This window comes from Pongo pygmaeus, chromosome 1 (genome assembly GCF_028885625.2).
Source record: "Pongo pygmaeus isolate AG05252 chromosome 1, NHGRI_mPonPyg2-v2.0_pri, whole genome shotgun sequence".
NCBI lineage: Eukaryota > Metazoa > Chordata > Mammalia > Primates > Hominidae > Pongo > Pongo pygmaeus.
In genome coordinates, this window is record NC_072373.2 from 116307357 (window position 1) to 116325783 (window position 18427).

An 18427-nucleotide genomic window follows, 5' to 3' on the forward strand; every position below is an offset into this window, starting at 1 on the left:
ATTATTTTAAGGTAATAAATCACTTCTCTAAATTTTCCTTAATTTCATTTTTCAAAACACTTCAAGTAGGTTAGCAATTGTGAAATTGACACTTCCAAATTTGCACATTAATATTTTTAAGAGTAAAATGAAGAAGGAAAAGAGAAAGTAGGTGTCATTGTGATCCACAATGAAAAAATTTACTTATGCTGAGGGTCAAGAATTCATGTAGCCATTTAAAAGTCAGTCAAAAATAATCATCTTTGGTGAAATTCTATGAAATAGAAAACCAAAGAGGCTATTACTACAAATGATTGCTTATTAAGTGTCCACTATGTATTTGGCATTGTGCAAAACACTAAAACCTAATTTCCCTTGAGTAAAAGGAATTCAGAATTTCAACTCTGAATCTTAAAATACATAAGACATACTGCTAACGGGGGACAAAAGTGAATAACCAAGAAAATAGTTAACTACTAAGGAAAATAGTATATTAACTTAAACATACTTGGTATGTAAAACATACATATTGCATAACAACTAAATATGTAACTATAAAAATCAAAAGTGATGACTAAAGATAAAAATTTTGCAAGAATATAACATTAAAAGGCTCATGGATAAAAAATGATTTGGGGCCAAAATGAAAAAACAAGGCCTTGCTAAAAAGCAGAATGATGCTAAACTTGCGAAAAAGCAGTATGATTAAAAATACTGCACTTCCAGTAAGTTTCGTGAATGCAAGAACCTTCCTTGTCTGTTCTGTTTACTTCAGCACAGTGACTGAAACAGTAGGCATACAATAAATATTTGTTGAACAGCAAAAGATAAATAAGAAACTGATCCTTGTCTTCAAACACCTTACTTAGGAGATAAATTTTTAATCACAATTCAACATTAACCAGTGTTATAATACAGTGTGTTATAAAACATAGAGAGGCACAGAGGACAGAGGAGATTCTCTCAATAAAGAGAGCAGCTGTAAAAACTGAACGGTCTTGTTCCATCCCTTGAATTTTGGCTGACCTGATTTGTTTTATTCACTAATTATTTAGTGAATGCTTACTAAGTAACAGGTATTGTTCTAAGCACTGAAAATAGAGTAGTATAACTAGTATGCTTTTTGTGTGTGTGTGTGTGTGTGTGTGTGTGGTGGTGGTGGTGGAAATAAGGTCTCGCCATGTTGTCCAGGCTGATCTCAAACTCCTGGTCTCAAGCCATCCTCCCACCTCAGCCTTCCAAAGTGTTGGGATTACAGGCATGAGCCACCTTGCCTGGCCTATCAGTGCGCTTTTAATGATTAACTCACAACCCTCAAATGTAGTGGCAAACAGCAAACACCATTTAGCTCATGTTGACAATTTGTACTAGATTCAGCGAGTGGTTCTTTTGATTTTGGCTGGGTTCATTTACGCATTTGTGGTCAGAAGATCTGGTATCTTCTGGGTAGCACAGTACAGCTACGAGGGTACAGCTTTAATATTACAAATCAGAGCAATGAAGGATGAATTTGGAGCTGAGAGGCAATTAATTGGTAACTGGCACATGCTCCCATTTCGTCTCTCAAAAGACTTTAAAGTGGCCACAACTTTTTAAAAAATCACATCCAGGAAAGAGATAAGAATAAAAATAAGAAAATACATAAGTAACCAAATTAAATCACAAATTGTGACTCAACGTCTGTGTGATTAAATTTCTAAATAATTATGATTACCTGTGGGGTTTTTAATAGGGCATAATAAGAATTTAAAGCTCCTCTTTTAAAATGGGGCTGTTATTCTCAACTATGTACACAAAGGTTACAAAAAAAAGACTAAAGAATATACCATGTTAAGTCACAGTTCTCTAAATGGTTTATTATTATCTATGAGTTTGTATTTTCCAAGATTTTTTCACATAATTATTATTACTTTTTAAATTAGGGAAATTTTTAAAAATTGTTTTGAAGTTTAACTGGTCACTAAATATCAATGAATGGGATTAAAGCTGTATAGCCTCTTATGTAACAGGATTCTGAATTCCTTTGAGAGAGCATACATTAGACGGAAATCATTTCTGCAAAGTAAATCCTGAAGTTTTAGGTTATTTCCTAATAGCTATGGATTTAGAGAGAATAAACCAAATGTTAATCCCTTCAAATGTTATGAACTGCACCAGCAAATTTATAGTGTTCTATTTAATGACTCAGGAGCACAGCTCTAAATGAAAACAAACAAACGAAAAATCTCCTAGAAATAAAAAATCAGCCAGAGCATGAGATCTGATCATAGTTGCTTCTCTGGTTTTATAAAATGCACAGACCCAGTAGTACCTGAAGGTAGAATCACATCACCTCTCACAAGCTCAACATAGTGCCAACTGTCAGCCCCATGTTCCATCTCCTACAGGTTCTTCACTGAAGAAAATATCACAAATGGCCATTAACAGAGGAAATTATGCTTACCCTCATTAAAAATCAAGGGATGCAAGTTAAAACCATACATATACCATTCAATGGCCACCAGGATCAGAATAATAACAATAATAATGTTTATTTATTATTATTATTTGTAGAAATGGAGTCTCACTATGTTCCTTAGGCTGGTCTTGAACTCCTGGCCTCAAGTGATCCCCCTGCCTTGGCCTCCCAAAATGCTAGGATTACAGGCATGAGGTACCGTGCTTGGCAGAAGAATTTTAAAAGTCTAAAATACCAACCGTGCAAGAGGATGTGGAGCAACAGAAACTTATACCTTACTGATATGGTAGAAATTCTACATATTTATGGTTACAGGGTACAACCCTGTCTTATTATAAGTATTAAAAATATCTTCTCCAAATTTCTGATTTGCCTTTTTTTAATAGTGTCTCCTGATAAATAACTCTTTAAGTTAGCCAAATTTATTTTTTTTCCTTCATGATAAACATAAAATCCTTCCCTTAAAAAAAGAAACAGCCTATATAGTCCCAGCTACTTAGGAAAATGACTTGAAGGTAAGGAGTTTCAGTCCTGACTCGGAAACATATAAAGACCCAATTACTTTAAAAAAAAAAAAAAATTAACAAAAATTTAAAAACAACCCTTCCCTATCCTACGGTCATAAACAAATGTCCTTATATTGAAAATTTTAGTTTCGTTCCACACATTTAAGTGAAAAAGTATAGCATAGTGGTTAAAAGCATAGACACTGGAGCCAAACTACCTGGTTAAAATGTGGCTCTGCTACTGTGACCCTAGGCAAATTACTTGACTTCTCTGTGCTTGCCTCAGTTTCCTTATTTTAAAAAATGAAGGTAACTGACATGATAAAAAGAGTAAATGTATATAAAATGCTAGAACAAGGTCAATAACATGATATGTACAACATAAGTGTTGGCTATTTTTATTAAGCCTTTAATTTGCCTGAAATGGATTTTTATAAAGGGTGTGAAGTAGAGATTCCACTTCATTATTTCCCATGTAGATAATCAATTGTCCCAGCAATATGTAGTGAACAGTTTATTCTTTTTCCACAAACTTGCAGTGTCACTCTGACATACATTAAGTTTCCACAAAGGTCTGCTTCTGTGCCTATATTCTGCTTCACTGGTCTATTTATCTATCTCTGTGAAGCTACCATTCCATAAAATTATAAATTATTGACATCAGTAATATAATACTACGTAGTGTAGATCAAGTGCCTGCCCCCTAACTTGTTCTTCCCCAAGTTTCCAGGATAATTTAACGTCTGCAAATTTTAAAATGTTTCCAAATTTCATTTTTAAAAATCACAGGAATTTTTGCAGGAAATTGCATGAATTTACAAATCATTTTGTGAATAAATGACATAATTATGATATTCAGTCGCCCTATCTGAAAATATTTTTTCTCTCCATTTAAGATTTTTAATTTTCACTCAATAAAATCTTATTACCTTCTCTGAAAAGATCTTACATATGTCTGTTCACACTTACATCTCGATGTCCTTTTGTGAAATTATAAATATTGTCTTTTTTAAAATAGATTTTGGTTTTAGGTTTACTTAAACACTATTTATTTTTAATCATTACCTTATATCCAACAACTATGCTAAACTATTGATTTTTCTGTAGACTCCTTGGATTTTTCTACGTAGACAATAGTATCATCTACAAATGATACCACCTTGTTTCTTCCTTTCCAACTCATACCTTTCATCTCTCTGTCCTGTGTCATTACACTGGCTACAATTTCCAACTGAAAATATATTTTAAATAACTTACAAGTAAGTTATAATTAATGTCTAATATAAAATAGAAACAGTGAAGACAAGTATCTGTTACCCAGGCTGTAGCACAGTGGCATGAACATAGCTTACTGTAACTTTGAACTCTTGGGCTCAAGCAATGCTCCAGCTTCAGTCTCCTGAGTAGCTAGCACTATAGGCATACACCATCATGCCAGGTTAATGTTTTTTTATTTTTTTGTAGAGATGAAGTCTCACTCCATCACCCAGGCCCCAGCCCCTTTTTACTCCAAGTTTCCAGGTTACCTACTAGGTCTGTGTATGTCCCCAGGTTATCCAGTGGTTTCAAAGCTCGCTCGCTTCCCTCATCTCCTGCTCATTCATTTTTGTAGTTATCTATTCATTTAAAATGACCCTTTGTTGTCATGCCTTTTTTAAAAATCAAATATGTTTTAAATGTTTTATAACTGATTCAGTGAGCCATATTATCAGAAAAATAAATCCAATTAATGCTTTCTTGACTGTTCAACCTAATGCCATAAGTCATACGAAGCTTTTGAACATGTCCTAGCTTAAAACAACTGTTGTAGAAGTTACTTTAGGATAGTCTATTCCAACAGGAAAATTCCTTTAGAACAAGAATTTAATAAGTCAGTTCATTTGGTTGATGAAGAAATCAAAGACATTTAAATGTAGAGATACTTCTATTAGAACAATCAGCCAGATAACTGATCTAGTATGAATACAGTTTGAGAACTATTTTAAAAACATGAGATGATCGACTTCAATAGTGTTCTATTTAAATCAGAACAATTCACTTTCCAGTCATATATCATGCATCATGAGTTATACCAAATTATACAGCAATTCTATTGTAATTATGTCCCCAAACACCTCTTTTCATATTCTAAAAAAAGTCACAACGCCAAATGCCATATATGACTTTGTATAATATTACTCAGACATTTCAGCCAAAAAGTCTCAGTTTACAGTAATAGAGGGCCTCACTCATGAACTACAAGAACAATGGCTCCATATCTGATCAATGAGTTCTGCTAAGTATAATGCTTCCATTTATTTGCCAAAAATTTGAATAGCTAGTATGTGCCAGGCCTTGTGCTAAGTACTAGAAATCATAGTGCAGTATGTAATTTCCAAAATCAGCAGCTACTCCAACCTCTTCCCTGGTCCTAACACCTTCATAGACTCCACTCTCTGATAAAATAAGAAGAAAAAAAGAAATGTATTTATTCACTTTTTTCCCCTTACTTCTAAATTATATGTTAAAATCCTACCCTGTGGTTTGCATTTGTGGCCTGAATAACTGATATTCAGAATGATCTGGAAAAGTTTATTTGCAGAGGTGCAGATAAAGGAATGGCAGTGTTTCACTAAGTGTTTCACTTAGTGTTTCTGAAACACTAAGGTCAGTGTTTCAGAACCAGTTGTTTACTTAGGAAAAGAACCAAGTCAACTATCCAACCTTCATGATGAGGCAGGAGAATAGGGTCTGGAGGCAGGGAACCTAAGGCCAATTCATGCTGACTTCCCAGAACTGAATTAAAAGGAAAACCCTACCTCTCCACATCCAAGTAACAAAAGGATCAGAGGCTACTCCCTTTGTAATACCCCTACTTTTTCTGCAGTTGCAGATGAAAACTGAAAGTACCTCTGACTGGTCTTTTCCTGCAACCAAACTGGTCACAGGCCCAGTCTTCATTTGCATAGGAGTACAGCTTTGTAACTTCACTTCAGCCTCTGACTGGTCACTTTCCGCAACCAATCACACGTTTGCATAGGGTGTAACTATGTAACATCACTTCAGCCTCTGATTGGTCACCTTCACAAGCAATCAGACTGATTGTGGGCCACTACTTCATTTACATAGGGTATAAACCAAGTTACCAATGGGAAACCTCCAGAGGGTATTTGAACCCCAGAAAAATCTGTAACAGGGGCTCCTGAGCCACCTCCTGGAGCCCACTCCCACTCTGTGGAGTGTACTTTCATTTCAATAACTATATGCTTTCATTGCTTCATTCTTCCATTGCTTTGTGCATTTTGTCCAATTCTTTGTTCAAAATGCCAAGAGCCTGGGCACCCTCCACCGGTAACAATAGCTCAATATCACTTTGGATTTCTTGTTGTCACGTATGCTGCTAACAATGTAAACAGTAGTAAACTATGATGAAAAAATGCTAGTGGACGTTGACAAGGTGATTCCAAAATTTATATGAAAATTTAAATGATTAGTAATAGCTGAGGCAATAGCCAAAAACAAAGTTGGAGGACTTATACTACCACTCTGATTTATTATAAAGTGACAGTAATTACAAAAGTATGTTCTACAGTAAAGACTGACAATAGAATAGAATAGAGCTGCACTGTCCAATATAAGAGCCACAAGACACATGTGAGTGCTGAGCACCTAAAATGTAGCTAGTGTAATTAAGGAACTGAATTTGTAATGTTTAAATTTTTAATTAATTTAAATTCAAGAACTGATAAGTGATTCAGTTATTGGAAAACTCTGAAGTATGATTTGGACAAATTTAGGCATATGAACCTACTTATTCAACTGTGAATTCTATGAAACCTAAATACAGATCAAGTATTTCTGGTGAAAATTTAGAATCTAACTTGAGATGTGCCACACATGTTAAATTTATGCCCAGTTTCAAAGACATAGTACCAAAAGATGTAAAATATCTCATTAATAATTTCCTATTGATTACATGTTAATATTTTCACAGGTAGGGTTCAATAAAACATGTTATTAAATAAAATTCATAAATTTCTTTTTACGTTTTAAGATATGGTCATTAGAAAATTTAAAGTTACACTTATGGCTTGCATTATATTTCTACTGAACACTATAGTGGTTCAGAAAGAGCTGGACCAGTTGCCACTGGTATAGTGAGTCCAGAAAGAGTTCCACATATAGAGACCTGATTTATAAGAAAGGCAATACTGCAAATGTGGTGAGCAAAGGATGTCTTTTCAATAAATAGAGCTGAACAAACTAAAAATCCATGAAAAAAATGAATCTTGAGCCCTCACATAATAAATAAAAATGCCCAATTCCAGATAGACTGTGTATCTAAATGTGAAAGTCAAAGCAATAAAGCTGTTAGAAGAAAACAAAGAGTATCTTCATTACCTCGGGCTTGCCAGATATTTCTAAGCAGAATTCAGAAAGTATTAATCATTTTTAACAACAAGTTGAACTACAGTAAAATTAAGAACTTCTTTTCATCAAAAGATACCATTAAGAGAGTGAAAAGGCAAGCCAGAGTAGGGAAAAAAGCCATTAGAGCAGAGAAAGCACAAAAAAACGGAGAATATGAGGAATGGGGACACACACACACACACAACACATTCATTGTATATACTTTAATGCCTCAACATTTGACTATTGTTTTCCTGTTAATATGTTCCACTTAAGAAAAAGTTCAAGTAACTAAAGTTTACCCATTCAAGAAACAAAATTTTAGTGAGCCAATTTTGATTCATTTTTAAAACAGTTATATACATATATTTCTTGTTGTTGAATTATCCTCAAAAAAAGGCAGTGTTGGAAAAAGTTACCCTCAAATTAAAATTAATAAAATATTTTAAAACATGATGGAGACTTTCAGTCCTGACAAGCTAGCTTAGACTGATTTCTCTTGTCCTTCTCCTGTATGTACAACTATAAACCCAAGAAATACTGCAAGAGACAGCCAAAAGAAAACTTTGGAAAGGAGGGTAGTAAGAGGACAGCAAACTGGTTTGAGATTTCAGGACTATATGTGCCCTCTACTCTACAGAAGAAAGACAGCCAGTCTCAGCATGACCCAACCCCCAATTTGGTACAGAAGGCAGTCCAGGTAGGCTCATTTCTCCCCAGGATTGAACAGGAATACTTTCAACAACACCAGGTAAAGCTGACAAGCCAAAGGCAAGAGGGTTTATGACTGGGAAGCTTGCTAATAAGAAGTAGCCAGGGGAAGCAATCTCCTCCCACAAGGTCTGAGATTCTCTTGTCCCACAAAGGGACACTGGGTTAGGGGGCTAGATGGCACTGGCAAGAGGGATTCCTTCAAAAGCATCTCTCCTGAGATGCATCTTTGGCCTTAAAGGCCTGAGACTCCCTTTTCACCCAGAGGTGGCCCAGCCTGGGCAAAACCCTTCTGCCTCCTCTGGCAGTACCAACAGGGAACCATGGAAGCCCCAGTGGTATCAGATAAACTTCATAGATCAAAATAACATTACAAAGACTCTGGGACTTAAACATCATTGAAATCACAGCCCACAAAATGTGGCAGGATTTCATGCTAAACCTAAACAGGGTGACTGTCTGTAACAAGTAATATATGTATACATACACAAATATATAAAGACAGGGGGGACAGAGACATATATATGATCATATACATATATAGATATAGATACAGATACATATATAGAGAGAGAGTAATAAAAGGGCTCTAACATATTAATAATTACCTTAATGTAAAGGGTCTAAATACACTCATTAAAATGGTCTAAATACACTCATTAAAAGACTAAAATTGGCAGCATGCATACAAAAAACATGACCAAACTATAGGCTGTCTACAAGAACTTGGTCCAAATTCAACATTAAGTAAGCTAAAAGTAAAAGGATTAAAAAAAAATTACATCATGTAAACATTTTAAAAAGCTGAATTGGCTAAATCAACATCTGCTAAAGTAGATTTCAGAGCAAAGAAAACTATTAGAGACAAACAAGAATATTACACAGTGATAAAAGGGTCAATCTACTAGGAAAACATAATAATTCTAAATGTGTATGTATCAAATAACAGAGCCTCAAAATACACGAAGCAAAACCTGACAGATTTGAAAGGAGACACAGACAAGTCCACAATTATAGTTAGGGACTTCAACATGCTGCACTCATCAACTGATAAAACTACTAGAAGGAAAATCAGCAAGGTTATTTTGAACAGCAAAATTAACAAACAATTTAATTGACATAAATAGAACACCCCACCCAACAACAGCAGAATATACCTTTTTTTAAGCACCAATGGAAAATTCATCCAGAAAGGCCATACCTTGGGCCTGAAAACAAACCTCACCAAATGTTTTAAAATTGAAATCATAGATTGTGTTCTCTGACCATAATGGAATCCAACTAAAAGTCAATGACAGAAAGACAATAGGATAATCTCTAAACATATGAAAATTAATCAACATACTTGCAAATAATCCATACGACAAACGGGAAGTCTCAAAGGAACATTTAAAAATACACAGAATTGAATGAAAATGAAAATATAAAATCAAAATATGTGGAATGTAGCTAAAGCAGTGCTGACAGGCAAATTTATAGCATTAAAGATTTATAGTAGAAACAAGAAGAGGTCTCAAATCAGTAAGTTATTACCTCAAGAAACTAGAAAAAGAAGAGCTAAATAAACCCAAAAAAGCATAAGAAAGAAAATAAAGATAAAAGCAAAATGAATGATATTGGAAATAAAAAAAAAAACAATTAAACAAAAAGCTGGTTCTCTGGAAGGTTTTTAAAAACATCAAAATTTAGTAACCTCTATGTAGGAAGACTAAATAGAGACAAAAATAGAGAAAATACAAATCACCAATGTCAGGAATGAAACAGGGTTTATTACGACTGATCCTGCAGCCATTTAAAGGATAATAAGGGAATATTATGAACAATTTTATACTCATAAATACAATAATTTTGAAGAAATGGACCATTCCTCAAAAACCACCCAACCAATATGAAGAAAATCTGAATAGTCCTATAAACATTTTAAAAATTGAATTTGTAGGCCAGGTGCAGTAGCTCACACCTGTAATCCCAGCACTTTGAGAGGCTGAGGTGGGCAGATCACGAGGTCAGGAGATCGAGACCATCCTGGCTAACACGGTGAAATCCCGTCTCTACTGAAAAATACAAAAAAATTAGCCGGGCGTGGTGGCGGGTGCCTGTAGTCCCAGCTATTCGAGAGACTGAGGCAGGAGAATGGCGTGAACCCAGGAGGCGGAGCTTGCAGTGAGCTGAGATCGCGCCACTGCACTCTAGCCTGGGCGACAGAGCAAGGCTCTGTCTCAAAAAAAAAAAAAAAAAAAAAAAATTGAATTTGTAATTTAAAGGCTTTGAAAAAAGAAATCTCCAGGCCTAGACTATTTCACTGGATAATTTTACCAAACATGTAAACAAAAATTAATACCAATTTTTTGTTTGTTTTGAGACGGAGTTTTGCTCTTGTTGCCCAGGCTGGAGTGCAATGGCGTGATCTCGGCTCACTGCAACCTCCATCTCCCAGGTTCAAGTGATTCTCCTGCCTCAGCCTCCCAAGTAGCTGGGATTACAGGTGCACACCACCACACCCGGCTAATTTTTCATTTATTTACTTATTTAATTTTTTGTATTTTTAGTAGAGACGGGGTTTCACCATGTTGGTCAGGCTGGTCCTGACCTCAGGTGATCCACCCACCTCGGCCCCGCAAAGTGCTGGGATTACAGGCGTGAGCCACCGCGCCTGGCCCCAGATTTACATAACGTGCTAATAATAATCTCTTCTAGAAAATAGAAAAAGAGGGAACATTGCCCAACTCATGATCCAATATTACCTTTTAATTTATGGTCACATTAAAACCTGTATATGAATGCTCACACCAGCTTTATTCATAATAGCCAAAAACTGGAATCAGTCTATGTCTTTCAACAAGTGAATGTTAAACAAAAATACTACTCAGTAATGAAAAATTGGTATAATTGCTACATGCAACAACTTGGATGAATGTCAAGGAGATTATGCCATTCCCAAAGGGTTATATATCACATAATTCCATTGAGATAACAGTTTTGAAATGACAAAATTATAGAAATAGAAAACAGATTAGTGGTTGCTTTGAGGTGTATTTCTGGACTGCTCTTGTTTTTGCCCACATAATGTCATTCTTCCTGGATGTGGGGTAGGAAGGAGGGGTGGCAAAGAGGTGGGTATGGTTCTAAAAGAGCAGTAATAAGAGGGACACTTTTGGTGATGGAACTGTTCTGTATCTTGTCTGTGGTGCTAGATATACAAACCTACAAAAATGGTAACATTGTATAGAACTAACATATGATGTCAGTGGCGGCCCATGCGGAGTGGTCACTGCGAGGATGCCAGCTGCAGCGGGGGGCGCGGGGGGAGGAGGGGGGGTGGCTGGAGCTGCACACTCCTTGGAGCTGGCAGGGGCTAGGAACAGGTGATCCCGGCAGGAGTCCCGCGCCCTATTGAGTTGGCGAAGTGGGAGCCCGCACTCCCTAGTGCAGGTGCCGCCCAGCAGCAGCTCCAGACTGGGTATCCTTGCGCTCTTGCGGGGCGGGAAACCCCCTGCCCCCGTAGGCTCAGAAGTGCCTGCACCTGCTCCCTGGCTTCTCCCTGCCCAGGCTCACAACTAGGCCGGGGTGCAAGCACTTCGGGTGGCGCTGACACACCAGCCCCCGCCCCCACCCCACCCGCCACCTCAGTCCCCTCCAGAAACTGCTTCTGAGGCTGAAACTCTGGGTGCCGACAAGCATGGAAGGGAGGCTCCTGGCAGACAGATTCCCAGGCGGGAAAGGGACGGTCCCTGGTGAAACCTCACCTTCAAGCAAGGGAAGGCTTGAAGCCTGGAGGCCGGGCTGCCAGTACCGGGTGGAGTCTGAGACTAGGAGTGAGAACTTCCTTGATGCCTTTTGGCCAATGGGATGGTGCTTTTTCCAGGCCTACCCATGGCTGCGCATGGACCAATCAGCACACACTTCCTCCCTTCTGTGCCTATAAAAACCCCGAGACTCAGCAGGGCCCAGTCGCGCACTCCTGTAATCCCAGCACTTTGGGAGGCTGAGGTGGGAAGATCACGAGGTCAGGAGATCAAGACTACCCTGGCTAACATGGTGAAACCCCGTCTCTACTAAAAATACAAAAAATTAGCTGGGCGTGGTGGTAGGCGCCTGTAGTCCCAGCTACTCAGGAGGCTGAGGCAGGAGAATGGTGTGAACCCGGGAGGCGGAGCTTGCAGTGAGCTGAGATCGCGCCACTGCACTCCAGCCTGGGAGAAAGTGCGAGACTACGTCTCAAAAACAAAAACAACCCCCCCCCCCCAAAAAAAAACCCGAATACTTACCAGGACAACCTGCCTGCAGATAGGAACTACACACTTTGGGTCTGTTCTCCACTGAGAGCTGTTCTGTTGCTCAATAAAGCTCTTCTCTGCCTTGCTCATCCTCTAGTTGTCCACATAATCTCATTCTTCCTGGATGTGGGACAAGAACTCAGGACCTACTGAATGGCAGGAGCCAAAGGGGTATGTAACACATTCCTGGTCGGCTCACCAAGCTGTGGGCAGTGACATACTCTCAGACTGCAGGAGTGAAGGGTGGCAACCCTTCTGGGGGCCCAGACCTCAGGATTCCCCAAGCCAGAGTTTCTATAACACTATAGCCCTCCCGCCCTCCACCAGCACCAGGCAGCCACACATGCAATGGGAAGCAGCGGTGGGGTCGAACCAGCCCAGGAGCTGCAAGCCAGAGCTGGGTAGTGAGACTGAAAGAGCTATAACACAAATGGGCCAAAACATGCCCCCCGAAACACGCCTCCCCGACTCGCCACACTGAGGGCAATGGGGTTCTGCTGTTCCTGGTATCTCTCAGCTTTCAGGCGCCACCACGTTCCCTTATCCAGACACTAGTGCCCGCAGCAGAAGCTGCTTGCGGTATGTCTGGTATAGATGCACCCTTGAATGGAGCAGGCGCCTATGCCAGCGCCTGGAGCTGCCTGCCCCGCCACCCCGCCCCGCAGCAGCTGGCATGCCTGTCTGTGCGCAGTGGCCAGACCCTGCACTCGCTCACTGACACGCCCCTCACCGCTCTGTCCTGGCTCACCCTTGGCAGGTATGGGATCCGGGCAGGCATCATGAGCCAAACACAGCCTGCCAGGCCAAGTGGGCAGAACAAGCCCAGCAGGTGCAAGCAAAACTCAAGTAGAGGTGCCACCAGCACAGAAGTTTCCAGCTAGTGAAGCAACACCCTAAGGATGCTGTCACACATACACATGCACAAATGAATAGAAGTAAAACTAGGGAAATCTGTTAAGATTGGTGGTATCAATGTCAATATCCTGACTGTGATAGTATACTGTAGTTTTGTAAGAATGTTACCATTGGTGCAAACTAAGGGAAAGGTACACAAGATCTCTATTATTTCTTATAACTACATGTGAATTTAGTTATCTCAATGAAAGTTTCAATTAAATAAAAAACAAGAATTGCTATCTAAGCTTACTCCCTTACAGTCAGTAAAAGGGTAAAAAGAGAGATATGGGCAGGGCATGTTTTACATAAAGTTTTAAAGTCAGTTCACACTAATGATGAGAGGTGAAATTCCAAAAACAACATGAATTCTAAGAAAGCATCCAAGTCACCAAATTCCACATGAGACAATCAGTAAGCAAAGCCAAATCCAAACACATATAGATTTAAAAAAAAAAAATCAAGGTGGTTTCAGACATTAGAGTATAGCAAGAATCCAAGAGCAGTCCAGAAATATACCTCAAAGCAAATACAGAAGTAATTACAGAGCCATAGTCCCTTATATCTGGTTCCTTGTTTTAAGATTGGCTACTTCCTACTGGCTGTAGATAAAACAAAAGATCAAGTTTATGAAGAATCATATATTAAGAGTATGGCCCAAGTACCTGGTACAAGCTTCACATAACATTTATTAAAGTACTGAAGAAAGGTAGGGAATAATTCATGAATGAATAAATAAAAGTTGATGGACCCTCATCTCATAAAAAGACACAATCACAGAAATTTTGCATGCAGCCTCAGAGGGTTCTTGAAGGCTCTAAAGCCTGGATTTTATGAAACCTTGGTTTAGAGTCTGCATTTTGAGGAAACTAACGAATTAGGTCATTTGCCTCTTTAAAGCAGAGAGTTAGATGAGACAATTTGTCAAAGCCCTTTCTAATACTATTACTTAATGATTTATACTCTGGTCACATCCTCGAATGGGACTATCTCTTTTTCACTGTCAAATGAATAGCACAAAATTTTTAACTTGACATTGGATTTATCTAAGAGGACCCTTAAGCATATTTACCATGTGGGACAGGCTTGAAGTATAAGGAAGAAGCTACAGAAACCATGGAAATTTTTTGCGTATCATTAGTAAGTCATACTTAAATAGAAAACATGAGGCACAACAGCCTCAAGGAAAAACGGTAAATACCATGATGCTGCACTATGCCAGACTGGTTAGAAAATATGTTCAATTTCACTCTGTTTCAGCAAAAATACCTTTCAAGAAAAAAATACAGTTAGCCCTCTCAAAAAAAAAAAAAGTTTTAATCTATAAGGTCATTAAAAATGTATGGAGAAAACAAATTTGCTACATAATACATTATGAGATGTCTGAAAGTACATAAACTTTTTCAGCTCTCCCAATGCAATATTCACTGACTACCAGCTTATAAAAGCCACTCCCCCCATGTACAGACATTTGACTTGTATTCCCTGAGATACAGAAAAGCTTTTTGAGTCTACCCGAAAGTGAACTACTAACTAGATCTCTCAACTAAAACTACTGAAATTGGTTCAAATTGGTTGGTTATAATCAAAACCATGAAATATTCAACACAGATAAACAGATGCTATGTTCCTCACCTAAAGCCTTCACACAGGCCTATTAAATTCCAAAAAAAAATTTTTCTCCTATTTGGAAAAGTGTAAGATTAAATATTCAAACTCCTTTCCACATAACTTTTTAGCAATGCCATCCATTCAAATTGTTAAAAAGTCTGAGTATTTTTCACCTGAATGGAAGAATGAGTCATTCAAAACAAGTGAAAATATATTTAACCCAAAAGAACTTCATCAAACAAAAGTAGGTTTGACTGTCTAAGCAGTAGGTTCCTAAATCTACAGCCCTTGTTTTCAGTCTTTCTTTTAGGCCTTATGTTTACTGCTGTATTGAAAGGCGGACAATAAAGCAATACAGCAACTAATGGAGTAAAAGTTGAATTCCTTAAGGCAGGGATTGTTTCATATCCAAATTATAATAGCACTGAGCTAAGCATAGAGAATCATTTGATCTCAGGGTTGTCAAGCGTCAAAGGCTCGTGTAGACCCACCAATGTTTATAGATCCTATCTACAACAATTCTGGGAAGAGGTTGTTCATCCTGTATTCAACACTGCCAATGTCTAGGACATGCTGCTGCTTTCTGAGACGGCCCACTCCATCCTTACAGCTGATGGTTAGAAAGTTCTCTCTTAATGTGAGTACAAATCTGTCTCTGTAATTTCCACCCACAAATTCTAATTCTATCCCTTTGGACTGCACAGTATCATCACAAAGATCCTTCTAAGAGGGTAGTAGGAGGGTCAAAGTGAGAGAAGGAGATGTGACAATGGAAGCAGAGGCTAGACTGATACGCTCTGGAGATGGAAGAAGGGGCCATGAGCCAAGGAATGCAGGCAGGCTCTAGAAACTTAAAAAGGCAAGAAAATGGATTCTTCCCTAGCGCCTCCAGAAGGAATGCAGCCGTCCATACCCACTTAGACCTCTGACCTCCAGAACTGTAAGATAATAAATCTATGTTCTTTTATGCCATTGAATTTGTGGGAATCTGTTACAGCAGTAATGGAAACCAATCATTCTCTTTGCAAACCAAAAAGATGTCTCCAACCACTCTCCAAAAATACAGGTCTTGCTCTTGGGATATTCCCAATCTTTCTTTTTTCTAAAACTCCATGCTTTCTCTTCCTCCTAGCCCTGCACTCTACACCCCAGGCCCAAAAGAGCCTCTTACACTTTCTCTCCAACAAAGATGCCTAAAGCCCTATCCATTTGGTTTATTTACCCTCACCAAGCATAATCACAAAGCTCACTGCTCAATATCAAGTTGAAATGAAACAACTGTTCAGAACTCTGAACAGTTCTGATCTTCTAAAAGATAAAAATACCTTATTCTTCTATTCCTCCCAAACTGAGTAATAAAAATATAAGTTAACCTGTAGAGTCCCCAGGTTTTTCCCATCTACAAGGATTTAAGAGTACAGAATGTAGATTCGATAAATGACTTCTCAATTGAGACTTTTAGTCATATGACTCCTTAATTAATAAAGCTAATGTGGATACTGAAGATAAAAGTAGAAAATCCCTATATAGTGTGTATGATTAAAATTTCCTAAAAATGGGCCCCCTAAACTCTACACTTACTTTTACTTATCATGTAAACTACTTACATTATAAGAATTATAAAAATCAAAAATCAATTAAACAAGTACTGCATTAGTTAAGCCAAATGTTTTTACAAAATATTTAGTTATATAATAGCTTTATCTGCCAACATTAATTTCTTCCAGGAAAACAATGATGTAGCAAAAAAAAAGTGTTTGATAAATGTACTGTAATATATATTGTTCCTGTAAAATTCACTTTAAAATATTTAAAGTTGTTCTATAACACTTCTGTTCATAGATGCTAAAGTTTAGTGTACTAGTCATTACATTTTGGAATTTTATTAGATATAAAATGATTCACTGTCATATTCTCTCATTAAGTTTCTATACATAAGTGCAAACAGGTGTCTAAATACTCTAATCAAATATATATTTATTGAGGACCACTAGGCACAAGCCCTATGTTAAAGACAGCAGGAAATTCAAGCACATGTAAGAAATGGTCCTCAAACTCCATGTGCTTTCCATCTTGTGTAAGAAGATGGCATATTTATAAATAAAAAAAAAAGAGAAGAAGACTACAAGGCAGTATTACAAATGAATAGCATAGACAGTTAAATCCCCTAAACAAGGTCAAAAGGGAGTGCTCTATGGAACAGAATGGTCAAAGATGTTGAAGTTGGGACTTGATTTGGGTAAGACTCAGAAAGAAATGGAAGAGAAGAACATACCAGATTAGTGAAATAGCACAAGTAATGGCTGGAAAGCAAAAAGCATGTTCAGATAAAAGTAAGCAACCAAATTAGACACTCTGGAAAATTTTAAGTAGGGAAGTAGAAAAAGATAACAGGAAAAGTGGGATGGGGACAAATTACACAGCCTAACAAATCACCCATCACAGTGCATTTGAAGTTATCAGACACTAAAACCTTTTAAATAAATGATAAAGGTCTTGAATGCTAGACACATAAGTTTACATTTTCTGTGGTAAACAACAAAGATCCCACTGAGCTTTCTGAATAAGAGAACAATTTACACAAAACTGAAATAGCAGTAGTATACAAGATAAAAAACAAAAACAAAAGATTGAAACCAAGGACCCCAGGTCTTAGGTCGAAAAAGCCCAGACAAGGAAGTGAATATGAAAATAAAAATGAATGGATGAGGATATAAAAAATATTATAAAGAAAGAAAAATTGATAAAACTTGGTAATTAGGTTTTCTTTCTTTTAGGAGGAGGCTTTAAAGAGTCTAATATTATTCTAAAGTATTTGAGTCTAGGTGACAAGAAAAACACATTCAGAAAATATCTATTACCTACTATACCAATCACTGAGTTAGATAATAGGGATCAAGTAATGATCAAGACAATGAAGCACCTCAGCGAGACTTACAGATTAACGGGACAGACAAGTAACTATCAGTTATAATACGTGATAAATGCTATGAATGAGGGAAGAAACGTATACAGGAGGAATACATAGCCCAACACAGAGATCATGAGAGGAAACTGATTTTAGGAAGAAAATTAAATGGGAAAAAGGATGGGGGAGGAGGGAGTAGGAAAGTAAAAGTGTAGATTTACATTAAGTCCCGTTCTTAAATTGCTCAGTTAAATACAAGAAATTCAAATTAAGCTATCATGAGCCCAGGAGTTCAAGACTGCAGTGACAACTCCAGCCTGGGTGACAAACCAAGACCCTGTCTCTGAAATTAAAAATTAATCTATCAGAAATCAATAAATGTGGTCCCCAATTTAAGACCTGGCTATACTCCAAAATCCACTTCTATAACAATTTGATTGTTTAAAACTGAAAACTTTTATTTCATTGAAATACATTATAAGGTGAAATTGCATTCTCAAAAGATCACCAATCTACAGGGGAGAACCAGGGAATTTTATGAGGGATTTTTTAAATCTGTATTTTGATTGGGATAGTGATTATATGACTCTATACATTCATCAAAACTAATAGAACCATATGCCTAAAATAGATGAATTTTATTGTATGTAAATTATACCCTAATAAATCTGACACTTTAAAAAAAGGTCTAAAA

The 18427-nt window shown here is 37.5% G+C and overlaps 1 protein-coding gene across 5 annotated transcripts in view; it reads right to left on the reverse strand.

Annotated features, from left to right (window-relative positions):
- MAGI3 (membrane associated guanylate kinase, WW and PDZ domain containing 3) overlaps window positions 1-18427 on the reverse strand; it is a 287494-nt gene that overhangs the window by 242928 nt on the left and 26139 nt on the right. The gene's annotated exons all lie outside the window — the stretch shown is intronic.